Here is a 19,159-nt window from a genome sequence, read left to right as displayed (position 1 = left end):
ATACCCAGCTAGTTTTTTATTTTTTGTAGAGATGGGGTCTTGGTATTATGCCCAGGCTGGTCTGGAACTCTGGAGTTCAAACAATTTTCCCACCTTGGCCTCCCAAAGAGTTGGAATTACAGGCGTGAGCCACTGTGCCGGGTCATGAATATTTTTTTAAATGACATGCATTCCAAAACAGTTTCACAGGGCTATCAGGAAAAGAAGAAAAGTAGGCAACTATTTTGTATACTGCTTATAAAAAAATACTGTTGATTTTCTTTCTTAGGTGTAATTAACTTTTGAGTGGGAAAGCTTCTATTCCCACTTTGAATATTCTATTCAAAGTCGAGGACAGTCAAATACCTCACGTTCTAGAGAGAACAGTCCTCTTGGCAGTTATTAAAAAGAGACAGACCAACTCTTTCACCCCACTCTCCCTTCATCGGCCCACACTCAATACCAATACCAGTCTGGAGTGCATACTTGGAAGACTTGGAGGGGGAGAGGCAGTGAGAGGGAGGGGCTGTTGGAACCTTGTGCTGTGGGGAAGAGGGGCTTTGCCTGGGTGCTGGGGAGACTCCAGCTCCCGCTTCAGCCCTGTATCTGGGCTTGCTCCATGGTGGTGCTGAGGCCCTTCTGTGCCTGTGAAGCTGGACTATGAGAATTTTGTCTTTCTTGTGACTCCCTTTTCCAAAGATCTTGAAGTTCAACAGGACACACAAGTCCTAGAACATTTAAAAAGCATAAGTACATCCCCCTCCTGCTCCCACCTGGAGAATTTAGAATCTTCATGTCAACTCCTGGAGGCAATGGTCTTCAGATCTGCTTGGCTGTGGCCAAACTACAGGGTGTCACAGGGAAACATAGTCTGGTGGGAGGGGCAGGTGACAACAGCAGAAGGCAGGAAAGAGAAAGACTTCTTGGTGATATCTTCCATGGTGAGTGTACAGTTTCCATATTCTCCAGCTATGAACTTGAACTCAATGGGAGAAATCTCCCAATAAGATGTGATGTGGGTGGTGGCCTAGTACGAGTGGGTTGGTTGCTGTGAACTGAGACTCTCCTGTCTTAACATTGGAGAAATGGAGACTTGAAGAGGTGAAGCAAATTTCCCTAGGTGACTTGGGAGTGTTGGGTTGTGGGGAGTTGGGTTTGAACTTGGACATTCATATTTGAATACACGCGCTCATAGAGGGGTAGAGAAGGCTCTAGGACATGAGAGTCAATTACTCAGCAGAGAAGGGAAAGGGAGAAGATTTCATACTTTCCTGCTCTTCTGAGTTGATTTCAATCCTATCTGGGTAGTAGACATCATTATGGTTAATATTTGCCTCTGATTGGTTGTCCTTGTTTTGATTCCCCCTGAATTAAGGATTCAAGGGCAAGTAGTTTATTTGAGAGTGGATCCTGAGAAATCCTGGCGGGGGAGTGGGAAAGTGAGAAAGAGAGGAGGCCACTAGAGGATGACTGGAAACTCATTTCCACTTTGGGCCACTGGAGCTTGATCCTGCTGGGGAACCCTGGCATGTGCATCTCAGATGCCAACCATGGAGCAAGAACACAGGGGTGTTCTTTCCATCTGGCCTTGGTTGCAGCATCTCCCAGGGGCGTTGTGTCCCTGGTGCTCTGGTTGGTGGAGAGTCATAGGTGCTCTTGTTAAGCGTGTGTGTGCATGTATAGGAGAGTGCTTGGGAGGGATGGGGGGTGGCATCAAGGGCATCTGCAAACCTCGGGTGGCTGGAAGATGGCCAGGTGGCTGCCTGTGTGTAGCTCGTGTTGTGAAACATCTTTCTGTGCCCACTTATTTGCGCTCGACCCTGGGCCACAAGTTTCTGGATAGTTACAGGGAGAGGTTCCAGCCACCCTGTTGGGTGCCTCAGCCCCATCCAACCCCTGATGTTTATTGTGGACCAGGCTGTAGACAGATCTTCATCAGTTGCCCCTGTGAGTCTTCTGTGCAGACACCTGCCTGTGGAGGAGTTGGTCTCTGGTTACCATTTCAAGTCTCCGCTGTGGCCACAGCTTTCTTATCTCTCACTTTGGGGATCTCAGGAAACGAGAGACCAGGAAGAGTCTGCTATACAAAATCGTATTTGCTCAAGGCACCTGCATATCTCAGCTCATGTTTCTTAATCATTTTTCTGATTCTAAAAAGTCCATTACAAAACTTCAATAGGAACACAGCTCTAGCATTTGGGATTGGAGGAAGAAGTGTATTCAGCATTCTACCTTCTTCCTGACTCTGTGAGCTTAGATCTGCTTCCACTTTAAATCTCTCTCATTGCAGGCCAAAGAGGAGTGGCCTTTCTTTTTTTTTTTTTTTTTTTTTTTTTTTTTGAGACGGAGTCTCGCTCTGTCGCCCAGGCTGGAGTGCAGTGGCGCGATCTCGGCTCACTGCAAGCTCCGCCTCCCGGGTTCACGCCATTCTCCTGCCTCAGCCTCCCGAGTAGGTGGGACTACAGGCGCCCGCCACCGCGCCCGGCTAATTTTTTTTTTTGTATTTTTAGTAGAGACGGGGTTTCATTGTGTTAGCCAGGATGGTCTCGATCTCCTGACCTCGTGATCCGCCCGTCTCGGCCTCCCAAAGTGCTGGGATTACAGGCTTGAGCCACCGCGCCCAGCCAAGGAGTGGCCTTTCAGTGGCCCTCGTGGAGCGGTAGGATGCTGAGCTCAGCTCTCTGCCACATTGTTCAGTTCCCACACCAGCCTGGTAGGTCGGGGTAGTCACTTCCGTGTGAGAGATGAGGAAGTCGAAGGAGAAAGCTAGAATGAGCCAGAACTTAGGGCTGATCACAGATTGGATGAGTAACTGAGATAACTAGGATGGCCCCTAGCTAAGGCTGCAGGCAGTACCCCAAGGAGACAGCCACCTTTTTGTTACAATTTTCCAGGGTGGGATAGAGCTTAGGAGGATGATGTGTCTGTCCCTAGGACTGTAGGTTGTTCTGGAGAAAAATAAGATATTAAGGACTTTTTCTTTGTGCATATGCCTCAGGTAGATATCATGTGGGCCTAGGCAATAGGACCTAGGAGGGAGACTCCCCTGCCCCCAGGCCTGCTGCTCCTACTCACGAGGCTGAAGGGTCCCACCCCAACTAACCACAGTCAGACACACTCTTCCTAACACACCTTCCTCCTGACCCCCTAGCTTCCCTCTTTGTCACTGAAGTCATAGACTTTTTGTTTGTTTGAAGAATTGTCAACCTAAATAATGAACGGAAGCGATTCTCCAAAGATGATGAGTTTATTTGGAAATGAGCAGCGTGATTGTGATGCGGAGTGATGCCATGGCAGCCATGGGCGCATCCAGGAGGCTGAGGCAAGGGGAAGCTTTTAAGGGCACAAGGAAGACTGGGCGTGGTGACTGAGGCCTGTAATCCCAGCACTTTGTGAGGCCGAGCTGGGTGGATCACTTGAGGTTGGGAGTTCGAGACCAGCCTGACAAACATGGTGAGACCCCAGGTCTACTGAAAATACAAAAAATTAGCCGGGCATGATGGCGCATGCCTGTAATCCCAGTTACTTGGGAGGCTGAGGCAGGAGAGTCGCTTGAACTTGGGAGGCGGAGGTTGTATTGAGCCCAGATCACACCATTGCATTCTAGCCTGGTCAACAAGAGTGAAACTCGGTCTCAAAAAAGTAAAGGCAAAAGGAGGAGTGCACAGGAGTTGTTGAGTTGTTTTTGAACAAAGAGAACATTGGTTACTGAGGCACAGAAGTTGAGGTCACTTTCTTAGTGGAGACGGCATGTGAGGCGAGAGTGCTCCAACACCAGGCTGGCCGTCCAATGACTCCTGTGGCAGGTTGCAGTTTGGAAAACCCTTGGAAAAAGTCCTTATTACAGGCATATGTACATCACAGCCTTCAGAGAGTCTTTGTAATAGTTCTTTTTTTTTTAGAAATAGGGTCTTGCCTTGTCGCCCAAGCTGGAGTGCAGTGACGTGATCATAGTTTACTGCAGCCTGGGCTCAACTCCTGGGCTCAAGTGATCCTCCTGCCCCAGCCTCGCAAGTAGCTGGGACCATAGGTGTGAGCCACTGTGTTTGGCTGTAATCGTTCTTATTGTAGGTGCAGGTGCGTGAGAACCCTCCCTTCTTAGGCTCCTGACTCTACTTTGCTTGGGTTTGACACAAGTGACTCCATCTTGAAATGGACAACTGGCACAGAATAGAGCATTTCAAAGGTAGTTTAGATGGCAACTTAAAAAAAAGGTAAAGAAAAATTAAAGAAAAAATTAAAGGTAAGGAAACATTCAGACTTTCTAGTAACTTCAGGAAGGAAGGGGAACATGAAACCAAGAAAGAGAAGTGGTTATCAGAAACTAAACTGCACGAGGCTTGTGAGGTTTCCCATGTTCCTCCTGGAACTTCCTCCCAGTCTCTATTCTGCCGTCTGCTCTGGGAAAGGGCCCCTCTCCTTTCATGGCCTAGAAAGCGTGGCACTGAGCTGTTCTTTGGGCTGAGGTGGGTATCTGGGGTACTGGTGGGGACAACCAGGCCCTGCCTTCCTGGGTACCCCTTGCTGCTTGTCACCAGGCCCTGCCCTCCATACTGTGAGGGATTGAAGGATTGACTCCTATTCTTTCCTGTCCTCCATTCATACCCATGCCATTGTTCATCTTGGGTGGACTGTATTTCCCCGCCCATTGAATTTGGGTTTGGTCTTGTGACTTGCTTTGGCCACTGGAATGGGGCAAAGTGAGAGGGTTCCCAGTTTCAGCCCACCTCTTGTAAGACTTTGCAGGCTTCTGCTGGCCTCCTGGGCTTCTGCCCTCGCCTGGGAGCTTTCCTTGGGTGGCTTCGGTTCCTTCTACTTGGTACCTGAAATGAAGACACATGGGACAAAGCCACTCCAGCTGACCTAAAGATGAACAAGATGAAGCCAGTGGACCCACAGATGACTGAGAAATGTGTTTATTGCTGTATCTGTGCCATGTCGATTTTTGTGGTTGTTTGCTGTATGTCACTATTTTGGCACTAGCTATATATTCCCTCTTCCTTCTTCTCTGTACTCTAGTCTGAATTAATGCCTCTTTGTTTTGTCTCATTTGCCATTGCTTTTCACTTTATTACAAAAGCATTGCAATTTATACACTGAAGCAAAAAAGAAGGGTGGAATCCCCAAAATTCCATACCCTTCTGTGAATACACTGGTGTCTAGACTGTTGGAATATAATCATTTAGTCTCTCCTCCTATGTACATTTAAAAAATGAATCAATTCTTTTTTTTTTTTTAAAAAGCAAATTGTTTCATTTAACAATACATGGTAAATGCACTTGGTGTTAGTGCTGTCTTCAGAGTTCCGTGGCGCGTTTTACAGTCTTCCTTTTAGCACCCTCCTAAAGATGTTGAAGGAGGCGGGTGGTGGGGTCACCTGACTCCTTCACCGGGAGCATCCTCACATCCATCTCTTTCACACATTGGGGTTTCACATGCGTGCTTATTTGCAAAACAGGGCTCTGCTACAAAAATCACCAGTTGAAAATCATCATCTAAAAACTCCTTTTTATGTGTTTTAATTATATACCATGTAACATTATAACCAATCCCTTAATTGAAAATTTAGGTTGTTTGGGGTTTTATAATTAAAATCACATGCTTATGGCATATATTTGTATATACTGTTAATTATTTCCTTACCATAAATTATTAGAAGTGGACATATAATTTCTACAAGTGTGGGTATAAAATCCTGGCAGTAGAATTCCTAAAAATGGAAAGCATATGTACATTTAAAGGCTGCTAAATTGCCAAAATACCCTCCCCAAACCTTATCAGTTACTCTTCCACTGGCAGTGATGCTGGGTAGAACCTCTGACTGGCAAATGAACGTTTGTATCTTGTGGTTTGAAATTACTGTTCTTTACTAATTAAATAAGACTATTTATTCATATAGTTATTACCATTTGCATATCTTGTTTTGTGAATTTTTTGTTTATGTGCTTTGAGCATTTTTTTTGACTAGGATGTCATCTTTTTCTCATTGATTTATAATACCACTTATATTGCTTTATTAGAAAGAATGCTGGATTATAATTTGATGTATAAAGATGGTCTGTCTGGCATTACAGATTAGTAGAGAGTAAAGGATGAAATATTCAATAAACAATGATAGAACGATTAATTATTTATATGAAAAAATAAAATTACATATATAGTTTTTTAAATTATAAGTTTTATAATTATAAATTACAAAAAATAAGAACACTCTGTCGCTCAGGCTGGAGTGCAGTGGTGTGGTCTCGGCTCACTGCAACCTCCACCTCCCAGGTTCAAGTGATTCTCCTGGCTCAGCCTCTCGAGTAACTGGTAGGTGCGCCCCACCATGCCCCACTAATTTTTTGTATAGAGATGGGGTTTCACCCTGTTGGCCAGGCTGATCCCGAATTTCTACCTCAAGTGATTCACTTACCTTGGCCTTCCAAAGTGCTTGGATTACATGTGTGAGCCACTGGGTCCAGCCAGAAAATTACATTTTTATCTCTCTATATTCACAAAAATATTCCACTGTGAAAAAAAATGAAGCTTACAGAAGAAATATGAAGAAGATTTTCAGTTTTTAAGGTACACACAAAAAGCACAAATCATAAGAGAAAATATTGATAATTTTGACCAGATCAAAGTTCTGTATAACAGAAGACATTATAAACTACATAAAATACAAGCCAGAGACTTTGGAAAGAGTGGCTTTGGAAAGACCTGCAATACATAAAAGAGTAAATTATTAGTACAGATGCTCCTTGATTTACGAAGGGATTATGTCCTGATAAACTCATTGTAAGTTGAAAATATAAATTGAAAAGGCATTTAGTATATCTAACCTATGGAACATCATAGCTTAGCCTAGCCTACCTTAAACATGCTCAGAACAGCCACCCACCTGAGACTATAGTTGAGCAATAGTCATCTAACACAAAGCCCATTTTATAATAAAGTATTGAAAAATCTCATGGAATTTATTGAATACTGTGGGGCATTATGAGAAAGTATTGTGCCACGTATTGCTAGCCTGGAGAAAGATAAAAATTCAAAATGCAAAGTACAGTTTCTACTAAATACATATCACTTTCTACTATTGTAAAGCTGAAAAATTGTAAGTCAAACAATCCTAAGTGTAAGTCAGGGGTTATCTGTACATAGAACATAGAAAAATGGGAGCGGTGGCTCACACCTATAATCCCAGCACTCTGGGAGACCGAGGTGGGAGGATTGCTTGAGCTCAGGTGTTTGAGATCATCCTGGGCAACATGGGAAAAGCCCATCTTACAAAAAAATACAAAAATTAGCTGGGCATGATGGTGCAAGCCTGTAATCACAGCTACCTGGGAGATTGAGTTGAGAGGATCACCTGAGCCCGAGAGACTGAGGCTGCAATGATCCGAGATTGCACTACTGCACCCCAGCCTGGGCAACAGAATGAGATGTTGTCTCAAAAATAAAAAATAAGAACATGTAAAAATGTGGAATATAAAATATAGGATATAAAAAACATACAGCATATCAAATGCCTATAACTTAATAGGGAATGTGCAGACAACCCAATAAAAAATTGGGCAAAGGATATAAATAGGCAAGACACAGAAGAAGAACATGACTGGCCAATAAACATTTAAAGGATGCTCAGCCTCACAGCTAATCAAACAACCTGATACCATCTCACACCCACCAGTCTGGCAATAAAAGTCTGATAATACCAACTATTGGTGAGGACGTAGAGAAATGATAATTATCAACCACTGTCAAACAGAAATGTAAGTTTTTATAAACAGGAGAACAATGTGATGATATCCAGTGAATTTTAAAATGTGCATTCCCTAAGACAAAGAAATTTAACTTTACAGCATAGACTCCAGGAGAACTCTCACATGTAGTTGTGTTAATTGCAACCTTATTTGTAGTAGCAAAAATTGGAAGCAGCCTGTAGGTTCGTCACTGGAAGGGTATATAAGGGGCTACAGTTGTATCTGAAATATTTTAATTTAAAAAATCTGGAGCAAAAATGACAAACTGTTTAGACTTAATGAACTGGGTGTTGAGTACATGGGTTATTTTCTATGCTTGTTCACACCCTGTAATATCTTGTTTTAAAAAGATGATATTGTATTAGGAACCCAGGAATACCCCAATCCAGCTCGAGACCACAGTCAATCCTCCTTATTTTGTCTAGGCTGACCCTGGGGCTGGAATCTGTGGCACCTTCAAAAAGAGTGATGTGGAGGGTAGAAAGAAGGGTCACCTGTGGCAGGAATCACAGAGCAGTAAGGAAAATGGCCATAGGAAAGTCTCATTTGTTTTATGACAATTTTGAGATATGATTCACATGCCACAAAATTCAACCATTTAAAGTGTACAAGTCAATGGTTTTTAGTATATTTACAGATATGTGCAACCCAGCGCCACAGTCTGCCTAATGACATTTCTATCGCCTTATATAGAAACCCCATACTTTAAGGATCACTCTTCATCCCATCTCCTGCCAGCTCTAAGTAACCACTCATCTACTTTCTGTCTCTATTTGATGTAACTGGAATCATATAATAGGTGGCCTAATGTTTTCAAGGTTCATCCATGTTGGATCATGTATCAGTACTTCATCCCTTTTTAGGGCTGAATAATATCCTCTTGTATGGAAATACTGCATTTTGTTTATCCATTTATCAGTTGATGTTGAGTTGTTTCCACTTTTTGCTTACTATAAATAATGCTGCTACAAACATGCAAGTACTAGTTTTTGAGTAGACATGTTTTCCTTTCTTTTGGGTAAATAGCTAGGAATGTCATTGCTGGATCATTTGATTATGTTTCACCACGTGAGGAACTGCTAGACTGTTTTCCAAAGTGACTACACAATTTTACATTCCCACCAGCGATGTATGAAGGTTCCAATTTCTCCACATTCTCACCTCTTCCACATTCTCCCCATCCTCACTCTCTTGTTATCTGACTTTTTGATTATAGCCATGCTTGTGGGTATGAAGTCGTGTTCTCTTTTGGTTTTGATTTGCATTTCCTTTATGACTAATGATGTTACACATCTTTTCATGTGCTTTTTGGCTATTTGTGTGACTTCTTTGGAGAAATGACTATCCATATCATTTTCCCAAGCTAATTTATAGATTCAGTGCCACCCCCATCAAGCTACCAATGACTTTCTTCACAGAATTGGAAAAAACTACTTTAAAATTCATATGGAATGAAAAAAGAGCCCACATTGCCAAGACAATACTAAGCCAAAAGAACAAAGCTGGAAGCATCACACTACGTGACTTCAAACTATACTACAAAGCTACAGTAACCAAAACAGCATGGTACTGGTACTAAAACAGAGATATAGACCAATGGAACAGAACAGAGTCCTCAGAAATAATACCACACATCTACAACCATCTGATCTTTGACAAACCTGACATAAACAAGAAATGGGGAAAGGATTCCCTACTTAATAAATAGTACTGGGAAAACTGGCTAGCCATATGTAGAAAGCTGAAACTGGATCCCTTCCTTACACCTTATACTAAAATTAATTCAAGATGGATTAAAGACTTAAACGTGAGACCTAAAACCATAAAAAGCCTAGAAGAAAACCTAGGCAATACCACTCAGGACATAGGCATGGGCAAGGACTTCATGTCTAAAACACCAAAAGCAATGGCAACAAAAGCCAAAATTGACAAATGGGATCTAATTAAACTAACGAGCTTCTGCACAGCAAAAGAAACTACCATCAGAGTGAACAGGCAACCTACAGAATGGGAGAAAATTTTTGCAATCTACTCATCTAACAAAGGGCTAATATCCAGAATCTACAAAGAACTCAAACAAACTTACAAGAAAAAAACAACCCCATCCAAAAGTGGGCAAAGGATATGAACAGACACTTCTCAAAAGAAGACATTTATGCAGCCAACAGACACATGAAAAAATGCTCATCATCACTGGCCATCAGAGAAATGCAAATCAAAACCACAATGAGATACCATCTCACACCAGTTAGAATGGTGATCATTAAAAAGTCAGGAAACAACAGGTGCTGGAGAGGATGTGGAGAAATAGGAACACTTTTACATTGTTGGTGAGACTGTAAACTAGTTCAACCACTGTGGAAGACAGTATGGCGATTCCTCAAGGATCTAGAATTAGAAATACCATTTGACCCAACAATTCCATTACTGGGTATATACCCAAAGGATTATAAATCATGCTGCTATAAAGACACATGCACACATATGTTTACTGCGGCACTATTCACAATAGCAAAGACTTGGAACCAATCCAAATGTCCATCAATGATAGACTGGATTAAGAAAAAGTGGCACATATACACCATAGAATACTATGCAGCCATAAAAAAGGATGAGTTCATGTCCTTTGTAGGGACATGGATGAAACTGTAAATCATCATTCTCAGCAAACTATCGCAAGGATAGAAAACCAAACACCACATGTTCTCATTCATCAGTGGGAATTGAACAGTGAGAACACTTGGACACAGGAAGGGTAACATCACACACCAGGGTCTGTCGTGGGGTGGGGGGAGGGGGGAGGGATAGCATTAGGAGATATACCTAATGTAAATGACGAGTTAATGGGTGCAGCACACCAACATGGCACTTGTATACATATGTAACAAACCTGCATGTTGTGCACATGTACCCTAGAACTTAAAGTATAATAATAAAAAAATTGGGTAATTTGCCTTTTTATTATTGAGTCATAACATTTCTTTATATAGCCTAGTTAGACACAAGTCCCTTATGAGATATGTGATTTTCAAATGTTTCTCCCATTCCATGGGTTGTATTTTCAGTTTTTAAATAATGTCATTTGAAGTACAAAAGTTTTGATTTTGATAAAGCCCAATTTATCTATTTTTTCTTTTGTTGCTCATGCTTTTGATGTCATATCTAAGAATCTATTGTCAAATCCAACCATGAAGATTTGCCCTGTGTTTTCTAAAAGTTGTGTAGTTTTAACTCTTATGTTTAGGTCTTTGATCCATCATAATTTTTGTATATGGTGTGAAGTTAGAGTTCAATGTCATTATTTTTATATGTGGCTATCCTGTTATCTCAGTATGATTTGTTGAAAAGACTATGTTTTCCCCCATTGAATGGTTTTGGCACTGTTGTTGAAAATTAATTGACCATATATGTGAGGCTTTATTTCTGGACTCTGAGCTCTATTTTATTGATTTATGTGTTTATCCTTATCCCAGTATCACACTATGTAGATTACTGCTGCTTTGTAGTAAGTTTGGCAATCAGGAAGTATGAATCCTCCAGTTTGTTCTTTTATGAGAGTATTTTGGCTAGTCTAGGTCCCTTGAATTTTTTTTTTTTTTTTTTTTTTTTTTTGAGACAGAGTTTCGCTCTGTCACCCAGGCTGGAGTGCAGTGGCCGGATCTCAGCTCACTGCAAGCTCCGCCTCCCAGGTTCACGCCATTCTCCTGCCTCAGCCTCCTGAGTAGCTGGGACTACAGGCGCCCGCCACCTTGCCCGGCTAGTTTTTTGTATTTTTAGTAGAGACAGGGTTTCACTGTGTTAGCCAGGATGGTCTTGATCTCCTGACCTTGTGATCCGCCTGTCTCGGCCTCCCAAAGTGCTGGGATTACAGGCTTGAGCCACCGCGCCCAGCCGGTCCTTTGAATTTTTATATGCATTTTAGAATTAGCTTGTCAACTTCTACAAATAAGCCACCTGGGATTCTAATAGGGCTTTCTTGAATGTATAGATCAATTTTGGGAGTATTGCCATATTAACAATATTACGTTTTTAGATCCATGAATATGGTGTATTTTTCATTTATTTAGACTTTTAATTCTTTCAACTATGTTTTTTAGTCTTTAAAGTATAAATTTTAAACTTTTATTAAATTTATTTCTCTTATTCTTTCTGGTGCCATTATAAATGGAATTGTTTCAACTTTATTTTCAGATTGTGCATTGTTTTGAAATATAATTGGTTTTGTATATTGACCTTGTACCCTGTAAGCTTGATGAAATTATTTATTCATTCTAATAGTTTTATTTAGTAGATTCCTTAGGATTTTCTGTGTAGAAAATTTCTATGTAATCTGTGAATAGAGATAGTTTTATTTCTTCCTTTCAAATATGGATGCCTTTTAATTCTTTTTTTTTTTTTTTTTTTTGTGCTTAATTGCCCTGGCTAGAATGTCAACTTAATGCTGAATAGATGTGGCAAGAACAGCCATCCTTGGCTTGTGTCTAATCTTGAGGGAAAGCATCCAATCTTTGACTATTAAGTATAATTTTATCTGTGTGTTTTTTTGGTAGTAGATTCCTTGTATCGAATTGAGGAAGTCTCCTTCCATTCCTGGTTTATGAAATGTTTAATTACAAAAATACATTAGATTTTGTCAAATATTTGTTCTGTATCTGTTGAGATTATTATGTGTGTGTATGTGTGTGTGCGTGTATTCTTAAAAGTCTTTTGATACGGTGTATTACATTAATTCATTTTCAGATGTTAAACCAACCTTGCATTCCTGTGATAATTCCCACTTTTTCATGGTGTATAATTCTTTTTCTATATTTATGGATTTGGTATGCTAGCATTTTGTTGAGGACTTTTGCATCCACACATCTATATTCATAAGAGATATTTGTTGTTCCCTTCCCTTCCCCTTCTCCTTCTCCTTCCTCTTCCCCTTCCTCTTCCCCTTCCCTTTACCCCTTGCAGGTCTTCAGGAGCGCCTCTCAACCAGTCCTTGGTCCCAGCCCATTGGCCTATTGGATCTGCCTTTCTTTTCAGCTTCCATAGGGAGCTCAGGGTATGGGTATCTGCTCTGAGTCCCCTGTGCTGCCTGCCCAGGAGCCCTGGGGAGCCATTTCTCCCAGGGGTCTCCCCAGCACCCTTGCTGTGCTGCTGGGAAGTGGGATGCGGCCCCTTCTCTCAGGGCTTCCTGGCCCGCCTCTCACTTGCCTTTCTCCTTCCATCAGGTATGTGGGTAGCAGCAAAGGGAAAACCTGGGGCCTGAGCGTACCCCCTACCTTCATCTTCCTGGCCATGTGTCTTCTCAGATTCCCTGCTCCCGTCATCTCTCTGAGGCTGATGCTGTTGGAAACAAGGTCAAGTTGCCTCTCAGGCCTTTTCTTCTTCTGATTCTACCTCTCCCTTCCGTCAAAGAGCAGGAGCCTGCTAGTGCCTACATGGGAGGGCAGGGCCACCAGGGTGACAGTGCTGTGTGTGTGGGTGGAAACCTCAACACAGCGCTCCGCGGCACAGGGAGCTATCTATTGTGATGAACCCCAGGAAGGAGGGAGGAACGTGGCCACGAGCGATGCCTGGATTGCGGCTTGATTTTTCTAACTCTTTCCTACTTCTCACCTGCAGGTGAAGAAGCAGCAGAAAAAAATGGAAGCCATTTTGGTTAACGGGTCACATCTTAGCAGTTGGCAGTGTAAGAAGGGGAAGGTTCCACCGGTCAGAAATGGAGATTGGGGAGAAGCTGAGAGCACGGAGGGCTTCAGGGGAGACCCTGTCCTTTGGAAAAGCAGGCAGTTTGCACTCCTGGTAGATGAGTGGGGAGGCTGCTCAGTCTCTCTGCCCCTTTGCACGTGCTGTGACCCATTTCCAGTTCGACGTTGTGGAGAGCACCCCCAGGCACAGGCTATGTGAAAGGGTTTAAAAGTTTGGGGGCATGGCTGGGGGTCCCCACATGAGGGGTGCTGTGTAGCCTCCCATCTTTCCTGCTGGGAGCCAATAGCACTGGCTCCTGACGTGGGGACTCGCCCTGTGCCACGACATGGGGACTCGCCTTATGCCCTGTGCCCAGGTTCCTGCTTGGCTCTGTGTCTCCTGGACTCATTTCCTTTCCAGGGTCCGCAACCGCCTCTGACACGATCACTGTTTTGGCTGCGGCCACAGCTTCATCCGCTTCAGCTCCGATATTTTCTCAGAGCAGAGAGCACAGGGAAGCTGGGAGGAGTTCTCCTAGATGGGTAAGGACGGTATTTTTGGCAGCAGTTCCAGGGACCCTCCCTGATCAGCCTGTACCTCCGCCCTGGGTTGCGGGGTGCATTTCCAGGGAGGGGGCGAAGAGGTGAGAGCAGTTGGGGAGAGCCAGGGGCTGAGGGCCCTTTGCTTTCTGAAGTGTGGCATCATCACGGGTGCTGAAGGAGACACAGGGCGGCTGGGTGATCAGTCTCTGCCCTGGAATCTGTGTTTAGCCCATGTCCTTTTCTCAGGAGTGATGGAAGCTCCCGCTGGAGAACACTTTCTGGTCTTGAGCCTCCTGATCTCTTGATCCCTATGGCAGTGAGCCCCGACTCTTGCTCTTGTTGCCACCAGTTCATCTGTGGGTGTTGGCAGGAACCTGAAGGTGTTGACAGGGGTTGAGTGTAACATGTAGCCTGTGCTAGAATATGTGGGGGAATGTCCACAGGAGACGGGATGGAAGAGAGAGAAGAGGATGCCCCTGCTTCCAGGGGCAAGTGGGCACAACCAGAGGATGGGACAATATTCCCCTGGAGAATGGCCCAGGCTCCATCTAGACCTGGCTGGTCCCAGCCCCGGGCTTTTCCTAGGTCCTTGGCATCTGTGCTAGTAGCAACCTCAGGGCCACCCTCAGCGTCTCATGACTTCTGCCCTTCTCTGGTCCCTGTAGAAATTATGTTCAAGAGAAAACACCAGGGGGCCACAATGATAACAACAATAACATCACCACCTGTGCCCAGTGAATGTGAGGGCTGTCATGGAGAAAGCAGAGCTCCTGAAGGGGCCTCAGCTGAGAAAGGGCTAGAATTTCCTTTGTGGTTTGTGTGGAGTGACTATGGAATTCAGAGGCAGAGCAGAATCTATCTGGGCTGTTGCGGCAGGAACCTGAGACTCCAGAGGGACCCTGGTTAGGCTCTCAGAGGAGAAGGAGCCTGGGAGAGTGAGCCAAGGAATAGGCCTTTGTCCCCAAGCCTGGAGCCAAGGGCTCTGTTTCCCTGGCCAGAGGCAAGGGGCGCCCTTTGGGGTCTCATGGTCTCATGGTTCAGATGGCCTCTTCTCTCTTAGGCCTCTTCCTCCAGATCCCCACTCACCGCACGGGGCACAGCCCCATGTGTGGAGTCAGCCTTGACTCTGCCCTTCAGTGTCCCTGCTCATAGCCGGCTGTGCCGGCTATCATTCCCCAGTCCTGCTTCTGGCAGTCCCCTACCCGGAGACAGACGCTGTGGCACCCACCATGACATGGGGGACCCTGGGCAGTGCTTTAGTGCTTGACAGACATTGGGTCCTCCAGTCCCCCTCTAATGCAATGAGCTAACAATTGTATCCCCATCACACAGATGACAAAACTGGGAGGCAGCACAGCTCAGGAGCTTGTGCAAGTTCACACAGGGCGTGATTGACAGGGCTGGGATTCAGATGCAGGTAGGACGCTGCCTTATCTCAGGCTCTGCTGCTCCCCAGACTTCCTGGCCCTGATGCTCCTTTCGAGGTTATGGAACTCTCTTGAATGTCTCTGTCGGCTGCTGCCAGCCGATTAATTACCCTGCATGAATGGGGACTATGGGTGAGTTTCCTCTGTCCCAAGTTCTGGCTGAAACCTCCATTCTATTGGGTTAGGGGCCAGATGCCTGAGGATCTGCAGGAGGCCAGGGCTACACGCTGAATGAGAACTTTACCTGGTCACCAAGTCCTTCTGAACACAGGTGCCACTCCCTGCAGTTAGGACATGCTGGCCGGGGTCTCTGACCTCCACCTGGAATGTTCCTGGAAGCCCCTGTGTGACAATCTCCGCCACAGTCAGCTGCAGCCTCACAGGCCTTGTGTCATTTGCTGCTATAGGACCAGGGAACCAGGCTGACCAGAAGGCCTATGAGGAGAAACAGTAAGCTCCAGAGGCTGAAGTGGAAAGCCAGGTGTCCATTTCTCTGCCTGCAGAATGAGTCCCCAGAGAGCCCAGCGGCCATGGCAAGGTGTCAGGGGCCCTGGCACAGGGCAGGGCTGCGGGAAGGCCATATGGTTGGAACTGTGGGCATGTGACCAGGAAGCTGTGGCTCTGGGGGAGGGTTTGTGTCCCCAGGGTGTCTGAATGCAGCTCCGGGGTGGGGCCAGCCTGGGTCTGGAGCTCCTGCAGGCTGGTCTAGTGCCAGGCCCAGGGGATGGCAAAGTTAGAGACTGGGGGACTTTGCCTCTGCTCGCTGTGTCCCCAGTGTTAGGAGCTGGCTCAGGACTGGGTGGGTGTCCACATCGGAAGAGGGGCTTAAGCCATGAGGATTGAGGCTTCCCTCCGGACCTGAGTGGGTGGGGAGGGGTGGGGGTGAGGGCTGTGGTCACACCTGTTCCATCCATTCCCTGGAATAAAGGAGTGGTGGTTTTTCTCATTCCTCACTCGCTCATTCTTCCACCTCTGGTGTGCCAGGCCCCGTTTTGGTGCTGGAATAGAGTCATAAGCAAGACAGACATAGCCCCCACCTTCAGAAAGCTTTTGTTTGGTACAACGCTGTGGAAACGCATCTCGATCAAATATTACAGAGGAACAATTTGGAGTGGAGCTCAAATCATTCCAGAAACTCACTTTTTAAAAATTTTATTTTATTTTGTATTTTTGTATATATTTTTTGAGACAAAGTCTTGCTCTTTTACCCAGGCTGGAGTACAGTGGTGCAATCATAGCTCACTACAGCCTGTACCTCCTGGGTTCAAGTGATCCTCCCACCTCAGCCTCCCAGGTAGCTGGGACCACAGGTGCACACCACCAAGCTCAGCTAATTAAAAAAATTTTTTTGGTAAAGATGGAGTGTCTTTTTGTTTCCCAGTCTGGTCTTGAAATCCTGGCCTCAGAGGATCTTCCCTTCTTGGCCTCCAAAAGTGTTGGGATTACAGGTGAGAGCCGACACATCCAGCTGTCCTCACTTAATTTTTTTTTTTTTTGAGACAGAGTCTCACTCTGTTGCCCAGGCTGGAGTACAGTGGTATGATCTTGGCTCACTGCAACCTCCATCTCCTGGGTTCAAGTGATTCTCCTGCCTCAGCTACCCGAGTACCTGGGACTACAGGAGTGCTCCATCACGCCCGGCTAATTTTGTACTTTTAGTAGAGACGGGGTTTCACCATGTTGACCAGGCTGGTCTTGAACTACTGACATCAAGTGATCTACCTGCCTTGGCTTTCCAAAGTGCTGGGATTACAGGGGTGAGCCACCGCACCCGGCCCTCACTTTTTATAGGTGAAAAAATATGGAGAATTTGGGAAAATCCCAGGAAGAAGAACCAGTAGTGAGGTGCTGGGAAAACCCTGGGAGCATATGAAGCTGCCGTGGAATTTTATAGGAATTGCCCCTCCCTCTCTGTTTGGGTGATCCTTCTCTTTTGGTGGATTTTTTCATTTCAAAATCAGGTCTCTCACCAGCTTTTAACTACCATTGACTCATAGTTTTTACCTTCACAAAGCTGTTTGCTACCACTATCAATCACTTAGAGTTTAAGAACTTTCTATTTCCACTCCTGATTATTGTCTGTGGGCCTCTTGTGCCTGCCTATATCTCTCTAGAATCTTCTAGAAGCAACTTGACTCTTTTAGGCCTTTGCTGCCAGCTAAGAAGGTGAAGAAAAGTCACCGTTGCAATAAAAAGAGGGCACTTTGTCTCACTTGGCAATAAACCACCACCAGCAGCAGCAGCAATAGCGGCACCCCCCACCCCCACCAAACCAAAAACAAACAAGAAAAGAAAAAGGAAACCTGTAAGCAAAGCTCAGGGGAGCTGTGTTGAATGTAGGTACAGAGTGGGGTTGAGGGCTGCAGCTGGGCACAGGGTGCCTGCGCCCCAGCAAGAGTACAGGCTGGAGGAAAGTCATTCTTTATCATCTCATTGGCCCTTGGATGGTGTCGACAAGATTTAAAAATGTTTTTATCCTCTTTATTTTTAGTTGTTTTCAGTGGGAGGATGGGCATGAAGAATCCTTGGGAAACAGGAATCAATCAAGACCTTTGGATGCCCCTGCTTGCTCTGTCTCTAGAAGCCTCAAGCCCAGTATCCCCACGCCGATGTGCTCATCTCTAGTAAAACACCAGCCTCTCAACCCTCTCTCCATAAAGGCCACTAGAAAGTACTGTGATGCCAGGCTGCTCCACATCCAGGCAGCCTGGGTGACCACTGCCCTTTATGAGAATCAGAAAAAGGTGTCTCCCGAGTAGTTGGGATTACAGGTGCATGCTACCATGCCTGGCTAATTTTTGTATTTTATTAGAGACGGAGTTTCACTATGTTGGCCACGCTGGTCTCAAACTCCTGATCTCAAGTGATCCACCTGATTCGACCTCCCAAAGTGCTGGGATTACAGGAGAAGTTAAAAGTTTTAAAATAAGTATAATATTTCTTAATTACTATAACAGACATGGACTCCATTTGAACAAGATACTTAATTCCATCAAAACATTGTCAAAACATACAAATTTAGTCACAAGACACTTTACTACCATCTGCCAAAGCTGTAGGAAACACACACATTTTCCATCTTTGAAATGAAACAGCGTATAATCGTGTTTTCCAAAATAACAAAGATGCGTCTGCAGTGAATAGCACTCCCTTTGATGTGGCAACTGCTCCAATCGTGTTAACAACTGTGAATTCATCTTTTTAAAAAATTCTTTTACTGTTTCTCTTCTTTTCTCTCCTCTTTTCTTTTCTTTTTTCTTGTTCCGAGACAGTCTCACTCGTGTCGCCCGGGCTGGAGTGCAGTGTCGGGATCTTGGCTCACTGCAGCCTCCCAGGTTCAAGCAATTCTCATGCCTTAGCCTCCTGAGTAGCTGGGATTACAGGCACGGGCCACCACACCCAGCTAATTTTTTGTATTTTTAGTTTAACCAGGTTGGTCAGGGTGGTCTCGAATTCCTGACCTCAGTCGATCTGCCGACCTTGGCCTCCCAACGTGCTGGGATTACAGGCATGAGCCACCAGGCCCGGCCTTATTGTTTCTATTTTCTAAATTTGTAACAAATCTGTTCCGCTTGCTGCTGTCTCTGTGTTAGTTCTCATTTCCAGCTTTGGCGCTGCAGCAGCCTCCGACTGGTCCTTCCGGGTCCTTCCCTCTCCAGCCTGACTGCTTTTTCCCCGCACCTGCCGGGCTGTCTTAGGGCCCCGATGGCGGTGGCGTTTGCCATTCTCCTTCTGCCTCAGGCGTCCTCTCCGTCATCTGACAGGCAAATGTTTACAGCTCTTCAAGACT

The 19,159-nt window shown here is 44.9% G+C and overlaps 1 protein-coding gene and 1 long non-coding RNA gene across 2 annotated transcripts in view; one reads left to right on the top strand and one right to left on the bottom strand.

Annotated features, from left to right (window-relative positions):
• The window catches only part of RARRES2 (retinoic acid receptor responder 2), a 647,965-nt gene that overhangs the window by 89,539 nt on the left and 539,267 nt on the right, over nt 1-19,159 (bottom strand). The gene's annotated exons all lie outside the window — the stretch shown is intronic.
• Nucleotides 2,187-18,574, top strand: LOC126951657 (uncharacterized). The gene is made up of 5 exons (XR_007724582.1): nt 2,187-2,280; nt 2,612-2,692; nt 13,335-13,942; nt 17,484-17,674; nt 17,861-18,574. It is a non-coding gene; the product is annotated as an uncharacterized LOC126951657 (long non-coding RNA).

Source organism: Macaca thibetana, chromosome 3, assembly GCF_024542745.1.
Source record: "Macaca thibetana thibetana isolate TM-01 chromosome 3, ASM2454274v1, whole genome shotgun sequence".
Classification (NCBI taxonomy): domain Eukaryota; kingdom Metazoa; phylum Chordata; class Mammalia; order Primates; family Cercopithecidae; genus Macaca; species Macaca thibetana.
The sequence above is the reverse complement of the archived record's forward strand: the minus strand, read 5'-3'. Positions and strand labels throughout refer to the sequence as shown.